General features: G+C 42.7%; 4 non-coding genes across 4 annotated transcripts; all 4 read right to left on the bottom strand.

Annotated features, from left to right (window-relative positions):
* Positions 1-726: 726 nt before the first annotated feature.
* Positions 727-808, bottom strand: TRNAL-AAG (transfer RNA leucine (anticodon AAG)). The gene has a single exon. It is a non-coding gene; the product is annotated as a tRNA-Leu (tRNA).
* A 4,121-nt stretch (positions 809-4,929) lies between these two features.
* Positions 4,930-5,011, bottom strand: TRNAL-AAG (transfer RNA leucine (anticodon AAG)). Its single transcript has one exon. It is a non-coding gene; the product is annotated as a tRNA-Leu (tRNA).
* A 4,105-nt stretch (positions 5,012-9,116) lies between these two features.
* TRNAL-AAG (transfer RNA leucine (anticodon AAG)) lies at positions 9,117-9,198 on the bottom strand. The gene has a single exon. It is a non-coding gene; the product is annotated as a tRNA-Leu (tRNA).
* A 4,121-nt stretch (positions 9,199-13,319) lies between these two features.
* On the bottom strand, positions 13,320-13,401 carry TRNAL-AAG (transfer RNA leucine (anticodon AAG)). The gene has a single exon. It is a non-coding gene; the product is annotated as a tRNA-Leu (tRNA).
* Positions 13,402-15,240: the final 1,839 nt, after the last annotated feature.

The raw sequence follows: 15,240 nt of genomic DNA, 5'->3' as shown, positions 1-15,240 counted from the left end.
TTTGCAACGCCAATAGCTCTAACTCTCACAAATGTGAGACCTTTCGCATTGCAAATGCTTGTTTTTTTGTGCAGGCAAGTGTGCGTGGAGCCTGCTTTGGTTCTTAAGACCTCAGACCTAAAGCAAAGCTTAGACAGAAACATAGCAATGTGCCCTTTGCACACAGTTAGAGATCCTACTAAATGAAGTCATATATAGGTCTGCACGGCCATTTTGCACAATTTTGTTGTGATATAAAGTTTCGGTAGAGCTCAATGAGAGCTGGTAGTTATGGCCGAGTGGTTAAGGTGATGGGCTTGAAATCCTTTGGGGGCTCCCTGCACGGGTTTGAATCCTGCTGACTACCTCTGTTGTTTATTTTAAACCTGATTTTTAAAATAACTGTGAAGAACACATTTACCAACTTTATTTGGGAAGATAGATAATTTACTTTAAATCTTTATTTAACAGAGGTTCGATTTTATTTTGCAGAGAGAAGAGCGGGTGACCGCGTGGGGAGAACAAATTATTTGTTAAACCTTCCATTTGAAGGTGATCTAAGCAGAATGAAGCAAAACAACAGCAGCGCCAATCAGCCGATTTCTTGGAGTCCACGGTTTAGGAGTTTACTTAGAAGGAGACTGTAAAAGAGTTTTAAAATTAGGGACCTATTGGTAGAGTCACTGTTTATGCAAATTGAAGGGTCAGAAGGGAGAAGCGTCATTAAGATCTGTAAAAATCCATCTCTGGCAGCGGTGGGATTTGAACCCACGCCTCCAAAGAGAGTGGAGCCTTAATCCAGCGCCTTAGACCGCTCGGCCACGCTACCTGCTGCTCTCACTGTGTCTGTGCACTTGATGAGCACCGCAACCCTGAGCCTCCTCACTGAGTGTGGAAAGTCGAGTTGATAAACCATTTCATGGACATGATTACAATGTCAGGAGGGTGATGTGGTAATTGAAGGTTATCTCTCTTACTCAGTCACTGCACAAGTCTTCTCCCACCTGCTCGGACCTAGTGCAATCACCTTAAAAGACAACACTCTCCGAGCAATGACTTCCAACCAAGGTATAAGCACCTGCTCTACATAGGCAATGTGACTCCATCATTTTCTAATGAAACAAGTGTTCATACTGGTGGGCTCATTTCTTTGGGTGGGATCTAATGAATGAGCAGTTCATTCAAAAATAACTGAGGAGTTGCACGTATTCATGACATCAGCCCTATTGCCGCACCCAGTCTCCCCAACATACTGTTTAGCTTTCCAGTGACGTCATGTCTTGTGTGGCCTATTCACATTCCGCTGTTAATATTTTTTAGCCAATAGAATTTCACAGGCTCCCGTCTTTGAGCTCACATTGAAAAGGCACAAGTCCCAAAATGCAACCGGGTGCTGTTTAAAACTCCAGCACTGGTGGGCGGTGCCCCAGGTGACATGGGGTCCACCTGGATGCTCTGACTGCCTTTCACGTGACAGTCACAGACACACACAGGACAGAGGTTCAAAAGCTATTCTGAAAGAAGTAAGGACAACAGGCCCACGTGAAACTAAACTTTTTAAATAGATGATTTTTGTTTCTATTGACCTGGTTCTCACTCGTTCTGCGCGCCAAGTCAAATGTAAATGAGCCCCGCAATAAAAATGCACAGAGGATGGTAAAATTCACTTCACTCTGCGCTCGTTGATGCTGAGAGCATGGTTGTCAGCCCGCACGCTTGTTATTTTGATGTGGAATTACTTGATTGCTTTGTGATAATTTTCATTACTCCGAATTGCAAGCTCCCCTACCCCAGTAATAACGTTTGAGGTATTGCTTCCCTACCACACCAACAAGGCCACCCTCTGACCAAGTCCTTTGCCTCTCTTCAGAACTACCATAAGGCCCTCCATGCACTAGGAACTTTTTGCTTGACGACCATCTAGGCGTCCTTGGAATATTGATATTTAGAAGTAACAATGTTTGTTTATTTTAACTAACTGACCTTTTTAGGGTCTCGCTTGATAGACTCTGTAGCATTCAGTAAAGGGCTTGGAGCCCGCATGTCTCTCACCATTTTTTTATTTATGTGGCACTCTTCTTTACAGTTTCCTAATTCATCAAGGCATGTCTTGCATCATTTCCGTTCCTCTCTGTAGAGCAGCGACCAAGCGTTGATTGATTCAGCTTAATCAGTGCCTGACCGCTGCTCCCCACCTGATCAAGGTACTATTTTTTCCTTTTACCTTCTAGTGCCCTGCAAACAGAAGGCTTGTGACTGGCAAAAACATGCCCAGCAGGACAACCAAAACTGTTAAGTTTTAAATTTAAATCGAACTTTCTTTTATTTTGCCAAATCGTCTTTTCCCACGTTCCACGCATGTTTTCTTTTGCTTTTGTTCGTGGGCACTCTTCTCAAAAGATGACGATTAGCTCGTTTAAAATATTGCAAATCAACAGTGTTTCTTTATTATGTGTAAATTCTGAAATTAATCTTTAACACATAATCCTGCGGTACACTTCAATCCACCCCACTCCAATCTTCCCCACTACAATCCACCCCATCCAGACCACTTCACCCACACTAATCCACCTCACTCCAGTCCAAATCACTCACCCGAATCCAATCCACTCTAACTCATCCTACTCCAATCCTCTCCACCCACCCCAAGCAAATCTGTCTCACTCCAATGTGCCCCACTATAATAAAAAACAATCTGCACCACTCCAAAACAATCTGTCCCACTTCGATCCAAAACAATCTGCCCCACTCCAATCTGCCCGACTCCACTTCAAAACAATCTCCCCTACTCCAATTCAAAACAATCTACCCCACTGCAATCTGCTGCACTCCAATCAAAAACAAACTACCACACTGCAATCCAAAACAATCTGCCATACTGCAATCGAAAACAATCTGTCCCACCCAAGGCAGTGGTGGCTGGTGCACTTTGAAAGGAGTTGGTGGGAGGGAAAAATAGTTCATCTGAAGCTAAGTGAAGAAATTGGAATAAAATAGTGCATTTTAACCCCTTCGCTGCCAGCCTTTTCCCCCTCAGGTGCCAGGCATTTTTTGGGCTATTTGGGGCAGGGCGCGCTTAGGCCCTCATAGATTTTTGTCCACATAAGCTATCCACGCCAAATTTGCGTCCTTTTTTTCCAACATCCTAGGGATTCTAGAGGTACCCAGACTTTGTGGGTTCCCCTGAAGGAGACCAAGAAATTAGCCAAAATACAGTAAAAATTTTGTTTTAAAAAAGAAAAAAATGGAAAAAAGGGCTGGAGAAGAAGGCTTGTGGTTTTTGTCCCTGAAATTGGCATCAACAAAGGGTTTGCACTGCTAAAATCACCAGCTTCCCAGCTTTCAGGGACAGGCAGACTTGAATCAGAAAACCCAATTTTTCAACACAATTTTGGCATTTTACTGGGACATACCCCATTTTTACGATTTTGTGTGCTTTTAGCCTCCTTCCAGTCAGTGACAGAAATGGGTGTGAAACCAATGCTGGGTCCCAGTAACCTAAACATTTTTGAAAAGAAGACAACATTCTGAATTCAGCAATGGGTAACTTGTGTAGATCTTACAAGTGTTTCCTACAGAAAATAACAACTGAAATAAAAAAAAAATATTGAAATTGAGAAGAAAAAAACAGCCATTTTCCTCTACGTTTTACTCTGTAACTTTTTTCTGCAATGTCAGATTTTTGAAAGCAATATACCATTACGCCTGCTGGACTCTTCTGGTTGCGGGGATATATAGGGCTTGTAGGTTCATCAAGAACCCTAGGTATCCAGAGAAAATAAATGAGCTGCACCTTGCAGTGGGTTTTCATTCTATACCGGGTATACTGCAATTAATTTGCCGAAGTATATAGAGTGAAAAATAGGTATCAAGAAAACCTTTCTATTTCCAAAATGGGCACAAGATAAGGAGTGAAGGAGCAGTGGTTATTTGCACATCTCTGAATTCTGGGGTGCCCACACTAGCATGCAAATTAAAGGGCATTTCTCAAATAGACGTCTTTTTTACACACTGTCTTATATTTGGAAGGAAAAAATGTAGATAAAGACAAGGGGCAGTAACTCTTGTTTTGCTATTCTATGTTTCCCCAAGTCTCCCGATAACATTTTTTACCTCACTTGTGTGGGTAGGCCTAGCGCCCGCGACAGGAAGTGCCCCAAAACACAAAGTGGACACATCAAATTTTCCCAAAGAAAACCAAAACCTAGGTAAAAGACATTGTCATTTGCAACGCCAATAGCTCTAACTCTCACAAATGTGAGACCTTTCGCATTGCAAATGCTTGTTTTTTTGTGCAGGCAAGTGTGCGTGGAGCCTGCTTTGGTTCTTAAGACCTCAGACCTAAAGCAAAGCTTAGACAGAAACATAGCAATGTGCCCTTTGCACACAGTTAGAGATCCTACTAAATGGAGTCATATATAGGGCTGCACGGCCATTTTGCACAATTTTGTTGTGATATAAAGTTTCGGTAGAGCTCAATGAGAGCTGGTAGTTATGGCCGAGTGGTTAAGGTGATGGGCTTGAAATCCTTTGGGGGTTCCCTGCACGGGTTTGAATCCTGCTGACTACCTCTGTTGTTTATTTTAAACCTGATTTTTAAAATAACTGTGAAGAACACATTTACCAACTTTATTTGGGAAGATAGATAATTTACTTTAAATCTTTATTTAACAGAGGTTCGATTTTATTTTGCAGAGAGAAGAGCGGGTGACCGCGTGGGGAGAACAAATGATTTGTTAAACCTTCCATTTGAAGGTGATCTAAGCAGAATGAAGCAAAACAACAGCAGCGCCAATCAGCCGATTTCTTGGAGTCCACGGTTTAGGAGTTTACTTAGAAGGAGACTGTAAAAGAGTTTTAAAATTAGGGACCTATTGGTAGAGTCACTGTTTATGCAAATTGAAGGGTCAGAAGGGAGATGCGTCATTAAGATCTGTAAAAATCCATCTCTGGCAGCGGTGGGATTTGAACCCACGCCTCCAAAGAGACTGGAGCCTTAATCCAGCGCCTTAGACCGCTCGGCCACGCTACCTGTTGCTCTCAGTGTGTCTGTGCACTTCATGAGCACCGTAACCCTGAGTCTCCTCACTTAGTGTGGAAAGTCGAGTTGATAAACCATTTCATGGACATGATTACAATGTCGGGAGGGTGATGTGGTAATTGAAGGTTATCTCTCTTACTCAGTCACTGCACAAGTCTTCTCCCACCTGCTCGGACCTAGTGCAATCACCTTAAAAGACAACACTCTCCGAGCAATGACTTCCAACCAAGGTATAAGCACCTGCTCTACATAGGCAATGTGACTCCATCATTTTCTAATGAAACAAGTGTTCATACTGGTGGGCTCATTTCTTTGGGTGGGATCTAATGAATGAGCAGTTCATTCAAAAATAACTGAGGAGTTGCACGTATTCATGACATCAGCCCTATTGCCGCACCCAGTCTCCCCAACATACTGTTTAGCTTTCCAGTGACGTCATGTCTTGTGTGGCCTATTCACATTCCGCTGTTAATATTTTTTAGCCAATAGAATTTCACAGGCTCCCGTCTTTGAGCTCACATTGAAAAGGCACAAGTCCCAAAATGCAACCGGGTGCTGTTTAAAACTCCAGCACTGGTGGGCGGTGCCCCAGGTGACATGGGGCCCACCTGGATGCTCTGACTGCCTTTCACGTGACAGTCACAGGCACACACAGGACAGAGGTTCAAAAGCTATTCTGAAAGAAGTAAGCACAACAGGCCCACGTGAAACGAAACTTTTTAAATAGATGATTTTTGTTTCTATTGACCTGGTTCTCACTCGTTCTGCGCGCCAAGTCAAATGTAAATGAGCCCCGCAATAAAAATGCACAGAGGATGGTAAAATTCACTTCACTCTGCGCTCGTTGATGCTGAGAGCATGGTTGTCAGCCCGCACGCTTGTTATTTTGATGTGGAATTACTTGATTGCTTTGTGATAATTTTCATTACTCCGAATTGCAAGCTCCCCTACCCCAGTAATAACGTTTGAGGTATTGCTTCCCTACCACACCAACAAGGCCACCCTCTGACCAAGTCCTTTGCCTCTCTTCAGAACTACCATAAGCCCCTCCATGCACTAGGAACTTTTTGCTTGACGACCATCTAGGCGTCCTTGGAATATTGATATTTAGAAGTAACAATGTTTGTTTATTTTAACTAACTGACCTTTTTAGGGTCTCGCTTGATAGACTCTGTAGCATTCAGTAAAGGGCTTGGAGCCCGCATGTCTCTCACCATTTTTTTATTTATGTGGCACTCTTCTTTACAGTTTCCTAATTCATCAAGGCATGTCTTGCATCATTTCCGTTCCTCTCTGTAGAGCAGCGACCAAGCGTTGATTGATTCAGCTTAATCAGTGCCTGACCGCTGCTCCCCACCTGATCAAGGTACTATTTTTTCCTTTTACCTTCTAGTGCCCTGCAAACAGAAGGCTTGTGACTGGCAAAAACATGCCCAGCAGGACAACCAAAACTGTTAAGTTTTAAATTTAAATCGAACTTTCTTTTATTTTGCCAAATCGTCTTTTCCCACGTTCCACGCATGTTTTCTTTTGCTTTTGTTCGTGGGCACTCTTCTCAAAAGATGACGATTAGCTCGTTTAAAATATTGCAAATCAACAGTGTTTCTTTATTATGTGTAAATTCTGAAATTAATCTTTAACACATAATCCTGCGGTACACTTCAATCCACCCCACTCCAATCTTCCCCACTACAATCCACCCCATCCAGACCACTTCACCCACACTAATCCACCTCACTCCAGTCCAAATCACTCACCCGAATCCAATCCACTCTAACTCATCCTACTCCAATCCTCTCCACCCACCCCAAGCAAATCTGTCTCACTCCAATGTGCCCCACTATAATAAAAAACAATCTGCACCACTCCAAAACAATCTGTCCCACTTCGATCCAAAACAATCTGCCCCACTCCACTTCAAAACAATCTCCCCTACTCCAATTCAAAACAATCTACCCCACTGCAATCTGCTGCACTCCAATCAAAAACAAACTACCACACTGCAATCCAAAACAATCTGCCATACTGCAATCGAAAACAATCTGTCCCACCCAAGGCAGTGGTGACTGGTGCACTTTGAAAGGAGTTGGTGGGAGGGAAAAATAGTTCATCTGAAGCTAAGTGAAGAAATTGGAATAAAATAGTGCATTTTAACCCCTTCGCTGCCAGCCTTTTCCCCCTCAGGTGCCAGGCATTTTTTTGGCTATTTGGGGCAGGGCGCGCTTAGGCCCTCATAGATTTTTGTCCACATAAGCTATCCACGCCAAATTTGCGTCCTTTTTTTCCAACATCCTAGGGATTCTAGAGGTACCCAGACTTTGTGGGTTCCCCTGAAGGAGACCAAGAAATTAGCCAAAATACAGTAAAAATTTTGTTTTAAAAAAGAAAAAATGGAAAAAAGGGCTGGAGAAGAAGGCTTGTGGTTTTTGTCCCTGAAATTGGCATCAACAAAGGGTTTGCACTGCTAAAATCACCAGCTTCCCAGCTTTCAGGGACAGGCAGACTTGAATCAGAAAACCCAATTTTTCAACACAATTTTGGCATTTTACTGGGACATACCCCATTTTTACGATTTTGTGTGCTTTTAGCCTCCTTCCAGTCAGTGACAGAAATGGGTGTGAAACCAATGCTGGGTCCCAGTAACCTAAACATTTTTGAAAAGAAGACAACATTCTGAATTCAGCAATGGGTAACTTGTGTAGATCTTACAAGTGTTTCCTACAGAAAATAACAACTGAAATAAAAAAAAAATATTGAAATTGAGAAGAAAAAAACAGCCATTTTCCTCTACGTTTTACTCTGTAACTTTTTTCTGCAATGTCAGATTTTTGAAAGCAATATACCATTACGCCTGCTGGACTCTTCTGGTTGCGGGGATATATAGGGCTTGTAGGTTCATCAAGAACCCTAGGTATCCAGAGAAAATAAATGAGCTGCACCTTGCAGTGGGTTTTCATTCTATACCGGGTATACTGCAATTAATTTGCCGAAGTATATAGAGTGAAAAATAGGTATCAAGAAAACCTTTCTATTTCCAAAATGGGCACAAGATAAGGAGTGAAGGAGCAGTGGTTATTTGCACATCTCTGAATTCTGGGGTGCCCACACTAGCATGCGAATTAAAGGGCATTTCTCAAATAGACGTCTTTTTTACACACTGTCTTATATTTGGAAGGAAAAAATGTAGATAAAGACAAGGGGCAGTAACTCTTGTTTTGCTATTCTATGTTTCCCCAAGTCTCCCGATAACATTTTTTACCTCACTTGTGTGGGTAGGCCTAGCGCCCGCGACAGGAAGTGCCCCAAAACACAACGTGGACACATCAAATTTTCCCAAAGAAAAGCAAAACCTAGGTAAAAGACATTGTCATTTGCAACGCCAATAGCTCTAACTCTCACAAATGTGAGACCTTTCGCATTGCAAATGCTTGTTTTTTTGTGCAGGCAAGTGTGCGTGGAGCCTGCTTTGGTTCTTAAGACCTCAGACCTAAAGCAAAGCTTAGACAGAAACATAGCAATGTGCCCTTTGCACACAGTTAGAGATCCTACTAAATGAAGTCATATATAGGTCTGCACGGCCATTTTGCACAATTTTGTTGTGATATAAAGTTTCGGTAGAGCTCAATGAGAGCTGGTAGTTATGGCCGAGTGGTTAAGGTGATGGGCTTGAAATCCTTTGGGGGCTCCCTGCACGGGTTTGAATCCTGCTGACTACCTCTGTTGTTTATTTTAAACCTGATTTTTAAAATAACTGTGAAGAACACATTTACCAACTTTATTTGGGAAGATAGATAATTTACTTTAAATCTTTATTTAACAGAGGTTCGATTTTATTTTGCAGAGAGAAGAGCGGGTGACCGCGTGGGGAGAACAAATTATTTGTTAAACCTTCCATTTGAAGGTGATCTAAGCAGAATGAAGCAAAACAACAGCAGCGCCAATCAGCCGATTTCTTGGAGTCCACGGTTTAGGAGTTTACTTAGAAGGAGACTGTAAAAGAGTTTTAAAATTAGGGACCTATTGGTAGAGTCACTGTTTATGCAAATTGAAGGGTCAGAAGGGAGAAGCGTCATTAAGATCTGTAAAAATCCATCTCTGGCAGCGGTGGGATTTGAACCCACGCCTCCAAAGAGACTGGAGCCTTAATCCAGCGCCTTAGACCGCTCGGCCACGCTACCTGCTGCTCTCACTGTGTCTGTGCACTTGATGAGCACCGCAACCCTGAGCCTCCTCACTGAGTGTGGAAAGTCGAGTTGATAAACCATTTCATGGACATGATTACAATGTCAGGAGGGTGATGTGGTAATTGAAGGTTATCTCTCTTACTCAGTCACTGCACAAGTCTTCTCCCACCTGCTCGGACCTAGTGCAATCACCTTAAAAGACAACACTCTCCGAGCAATGACTTCCAACCAAGGTATAAGCACCTGCTCTACATAGGCAATGTGACTCCATCATTTTCTAATGAAACAAGTGTTCATACTGGTGGGCTCATTTCTTTGGGTGGGATCTAATGAATGAGCAGTTCATTCAAAAATAACTGAGGAGTTGCACGTATTCATGACATCAGCCCTATTGCCGCACCCAGTCTCCCCAACATACTGTTTAGCTTTCCAGTGACGTCATGTCTTGTGTGGCCTATTCACATTCCGCTGTTAATATTTTTTAGCCAATAGAATTTCACAGGCTCCCGTCTTTGAGCTCACATTGAAAAGGCACAAGTCCCAAAATGCAACCGGGTGCTGTTTAAAACTCCAGCACTGGTGGGCGGTGCCCCAGGTGACATGGGGTCCACCTGGATGCTCTGACTGCCTTTCACGTGACAGTCACAGACACACACAGGACAGAGGTTCAAAAGCTATTCTGAAAGAAGTAAGGACAACAGGCCCACGTGAAACTAAACTTTTTAAATAGATGATTTTTGTTTCTATTGACCTGGTTCTCACTCGTTCTGCGCGCCAAGTCAAATGTAAATGAGCCCCGCAATAAAAATGCACAGAGGATGGTAAAATTCACTTCACTCTGCGCTCGTTGATGCTGAGAGCATGGTTGTCAGCCCGCACGCTTGTTATTTTGATGTGGAATTACTTGATTGCTTTGTGATAATTTTCATTACTCCGAATTGCAAGCTCCCCTACCCCAGTAATAACGTTTGAGGTATTGCTTCCCTACCACACCAACAAGGCCACCCTCTGACCAAGTCCTTTGCCTCTCTTCAGAACTACCATAAGCCCCTCCATGCACTAGGAACTTTTTGCTTGACGACCATCTAGGCGTCCTTGGAATATTGATATTTAGAAGTAACAATGTTTGTTTATTTTAACTAACTGACCTTTTTAGGGTCTCGCTTGATAGACTCTGTAGCATTCAGTAAAGGGCTTGGAGCCCGCATGTCTCTCACCATTTTTTTATTTATGTGGCACTCTTCTTTACAGTTTCCTAATTCATCAAGGCATGTCTTGCATCATTTCCGTTCCTCTCTGTAGAGCAGCGACCAAGCGTTGATTGATTCAGCTTAATCAGTGCCTGACCGCTGCTCCCCACCTGATCAAGGTACTATTTTTTCCTTTTACCTTCTAGTGCCCTGCAAACAGAAGGCTTGTGACTGGCAAAAACATGCCCAGCAGGACAACCAAAACTGTTAAGTTTTAAATTTAAATCGAACTTTCTTTTATTTTGCCAAATCGTCTTTTCCCACGTTCCACGCATGTTTTCTTTTGCTTTTGTTCGTGGGCACTCTTCTCAAAAGATGACGATTAGCTCGTTTAAAATATTGCAAATCAACAGTGTTTCTTTATTATGTGTAAATTCTGAAATTAATCTTTAACACATAATCCTGCGGTACACTTCAATCCACCCCACTCCAATCTTCCCCACTACAATCCACCCCATCCAGACCACTTCACCCACACTAATCCACCTCACTCCAGTCCAAATCACTCACCCGAATCCAATCCACTCTAACTCATCCTACTCCAATCCTCTCCACCCACCCCAAGCAAATCTGTCTCACTCCAATGTGCCCCACTATAATAAAAAACAATCTGCACCACTCCAAAACAATCTGTCCCACTTCGATCCAAAACAATCTGCCCCACTCCAATCTGCCCGACTCCACTTCAAAACAATCTCCCCTACTCCAATTCAAAACAATCTACCCCACTGCAATCTGCTGCACTCCAATCAAAAACAAACTACCACACTGCAATCCAAAACAATCTGCCATACTGCAATCGAAAACAATCTGTCCCACCCAAGGCAGTGGTGGCTGGTGCACTTTGAAAGGAGTTGGTGGGAGGGAAAAATAGTTCATCTGAAGCTAAGTGAAGAAATTGGAATAAAATAGTGCATTTTAACCCCTTCGCTGCCAGCCTTTTCCCCCTCAGGTGCCAGGCATTTTTTGGGCTATTTGGGGCAGGGCGCGCTTAGGCCCTCATAGATTTTTGTCCACATAAGCTATCCACGCCAAATTTGCGTCCTTTTTTTCCAACATCCTAGGGATTCTAGAGGTACCCAGACTTTGTGGGTTCCCCTGAAGGAGACCAAGAAATTAGCCAAAATACAGTAAAAATTTTGTTTTAAAAAAGAAAAAAATGGAAAAAAGGGCTGGAGAAGAAGGCTTGTGGTTTTTGTCCCTGAAATTGGCATCAACAAAGGGTTTGCACTGCTAAAATCACCAGCTTCCCAGCTTTCAGGGACAGGCAGACTTGAATCAGAAAACCCAATTTTTCAACACAATTTTGGCATTTTACTGGGACATACCCCATTTTTACGATTTTGTGTGCTTTTAGCCTCCTTCCAGTCAGTGACAGAAATGGGTGTGAAACCAATGCTGGGTCCCAGTAACCTAAACATTTTTGAAAAGAAGACAACATTCTGAATTCAGCAATGGGTAACTTGTGTAGATCTTACAAGTGTTTCCTACAGAAAATAACAACTGAAATAAAAAAAAAATATTGAAATTGAGAAGAAAAAAACAGCCATTTTCCTCTACGTTTTACTCTGTAACTTTTTTCTGCAATGTCAGATTTTTGAAAGCAATATACCATTACGCCTGCTGGACTCTTCTGGTTGCGGGGATATATAGGGCTTGTAGGTTCATCAAGAACCCTAGGTATCCAGAGAAAATAAATGAGCTGCACCTTGCAGTGGGTTTTCATTCTATACCGGGTATACTGCAATTAATTTGCCGAAGTATATAGAGTGAAAAATAGGTATCAAGAAAACCTTTCTATTTCCAAAATGGGCACAAGATAAGGAGTGAAGGAGCAGTGGTTATTTGCACATCTCTGAATTCTGGGGTGCCCACACTAGCATGCAAATTAAAGGGCATTTCTCAAATAGACGTCTTTTTTACACACTGTCTTATATTTGGAAGGAAAAAATGTAGATAAAGACAAGGGGCAGTAACTCTTGTTTTGCTATTCTATGTTTCCCCAAGTCTCCCGATAACATTTTTTACCTCACTTGTGTGGGTAGGCCTAGCGCCCGCGACAGGAAGTGCCCCAAAACACAAAGTGGACACATCAAATTTTCCCAAAGAAAACCAAAACCTAGGTAAAAGACATTGTCATTTGCAACGCCAATAGCTCTAACTCTCACAAATGTGAGACCTTTCGCATTGCAAATGCTTGTTTTTTTGTGCAGGCAAGTGTGCGTGGAGCCTGCTTTGGTTCTTAAGACCTCAGACCTAAAGCAAAGCTTAGACAGAAACATAGCAATGTGCCCTTTGCACACAGTTAGAGATCCTACTAAATGGAGTCATATATAGGGCTGCACGGCCATTTTGCACAATTTTGTTGTGATATAAAGTTTCGGTAGAGCTCAATGAGAGCTGGTAGTTATGGCCGAGTGGTTAAGGTGATGGGCTTGAAATCCTTTGGGGGTTCCCTGCACGGGTTTGAATCCTGCTGACTACCTCTGTTGTTTATTTTAAACCTGATTTTTAAAATAACTGTGAAGAACACATTTACCAACTTTATTTGGGAAGATAGATAATTTACTTTAAATCTTTATTTAACAGAGGTTCGATTTTATTTTGCAGAGAGAAGAGCGGGTGACCGCGTGGGGAGAACAAATGATTTGTTAAACCTTCCATTTGAAGGTGATCTAAGCAGAATGAAGCAAAACAACAGCAGCGCCAATCAGCCGATTTCTTGGAGTCCACGGTTTAGGAGTTTACTTAGAAGGAGACTGTAAAAGAGTTTTAAAATTAGGGACCTATTGGTAGAGTCACTGTTTATGCAAATTGAAGGGTCAGAAGGGAGATGCGTCATTAAGATCTGTAAAAATCCATCTCTGGCAGCGGTGGGATTTGAACCCACGCCTCCAAAGAGACTGGAGCCTTAATCCAGCGCCTTAGACCGCTCGGCCACGCTACCTGTTGCTCTCAGTGTGTCTGTGCACTTCATGAGCACCGTAACCCTGAGTCTCCTCACTTAGTGTGGAAAGTCGAGTTGATAAACCATTTCATGGACATGATTACAATGTCGGGAGGGTGATGTGGTAATTGAAGGTTATCTCTCTTACTCAGTCACTGCACAAGTCTTCTCCCACCTGCTCGGACCTAGTGCAATCACCTTAAAAGACAACACTCTCCGAGCAATGACTTCCAACCAAGGTATAAGCACCTGCTCTACATAGGCAATGTGACTCCATCATTTTCTAATGAAACAAGTGTTCATACTGGTGGGCTCATTTCTTTGGGTGGGATCTAATGAATGAGCAGTTCATTCAAAAATAACTGAGGAGTTGCACGTATTCATGACATCAGCCCTATTGCCGCACCCAGTCTCCCCAACATACTGTTTAGCTTTCCAGTGACGTCATGTCTTGTGTGGCCTATTCACATTCCGCTGTTAATATTTTTTAGCCAATAGAATTTCACAGGCTCCCGTCTTTGAGCTCACATTGAAAAGGCACAAGTCCCAAAATGCAACCGGGTGCTGTTTAAAACTCCAGCACTGGTGGGCGGTGCCCCAGGTGACATGGGGTCCACCTGGATGCCCTGACTGCCTTTTCACGTGACAGTCACAGACACACACAGGACAGAGGTTTAAAAGCTATTCTGAAAGAAGTAAGGACAACAGGCCCACGTGAAACTAAACTTTTTAAATAGATGATTTTTGTTTCTATTGACCTGGTTCTCACTCGTTCTGCGCGCCAAGTTAAATGTAAATGAGCCCCGCAATAAAAATGCACAGAGGATGGTAAAATTCACTTCACTCTGCGCTCGTTGATGCTGAGAGCATGGTTGTCAGCCCGCACGCTTGTTATTTTGATGTGGAATTACTTGATTGCTTTGTGATAATTTTAATTACTCCGAATTGCAAGCTCCCCTACCCCAGTAATAATGTTTGAGGTATTGCTTCCCTACCACACCAACAAGGCCACCCTCTGACCAAGTCCTTTGCCTCTCTTCAGAACTACCATAAGCCCCTCCATGCACTAGGAACTTTTTGCTTGACGACCATCTAGGCGTCCTTGGAATATTGATATTTAGAAGTAACAATGTTTGTTTATTTTAACTAACTGACCTTTTTAGGGTCTCGCTTGATAGACTCTGTAGTATTCAGTAAAGGGCTTGGAGCCCGCATGTCTCTCACCATTTTTTTATTTATGTGGCACTCTTCTTTACAGTTTCCTAATTCATCAAGGCATGTCTTGCATCATTTCCGTTCCTCTCTGTAGAGCAGCGACCAAGCGTTGATTGATTCAGCTTAATCAGTGCCTGACCGCTGCTCCCCACCTGATCAAGGTACTATTTTTTCCTTTTACCTTCTAGTGCCCTGCAAACAGAAGGCTTGTGACTGGCAAAAACATGCCCAGCAGGACAACCAAAACTGTTAAGTTTTAAATTTAAATCGAACTTTCTTTTATTTTGCCAAATCGTCTTTTCCCACGTTCCACGCATGTTTTCTTTTGCTTTTGTTCGTGGGCACTCTTCTCAAAAGATGACGATTAGCTCGTTTAAAATATTGCAAATCAACAGTGTTTCTTTATTATGTGTAAATTCTGAAATTAATCTTTAACACATAATCCTGCGGTACACTTCAATCCACCCCACTCCAATCTTCCCCACTACAATCCACCCCATCCAGACCACTTCACCCACACTAATCCACCTCACTCCAGTCCAAATCACTCACCCGAATCCAATCCACTCTAACTCATCCTACTCCAATCCTCTCCACCCACCCCAAGCAAATCTGTCTCACTCC

This window comes from Pleurodeles waltl, chromosome 12 (assembly GCF_031143425.1).
Source record: "Pleurodeles waltl isolate 20211129_DDA chromosome 12, aPleWal1.hap1.20221129, whole genome shotgun sequence".
NCBI lineage: Eukaryota > Metazoa > Chordata > Amphibia > Caudata > Salamandridae > Pleurodeles > Pleurodeles waltl.
The sequence above is the reverse complement of the archived record's forward strand: the minus strand, read 5'-3'. Positions and strand labels throughout refer to the sequence as shown.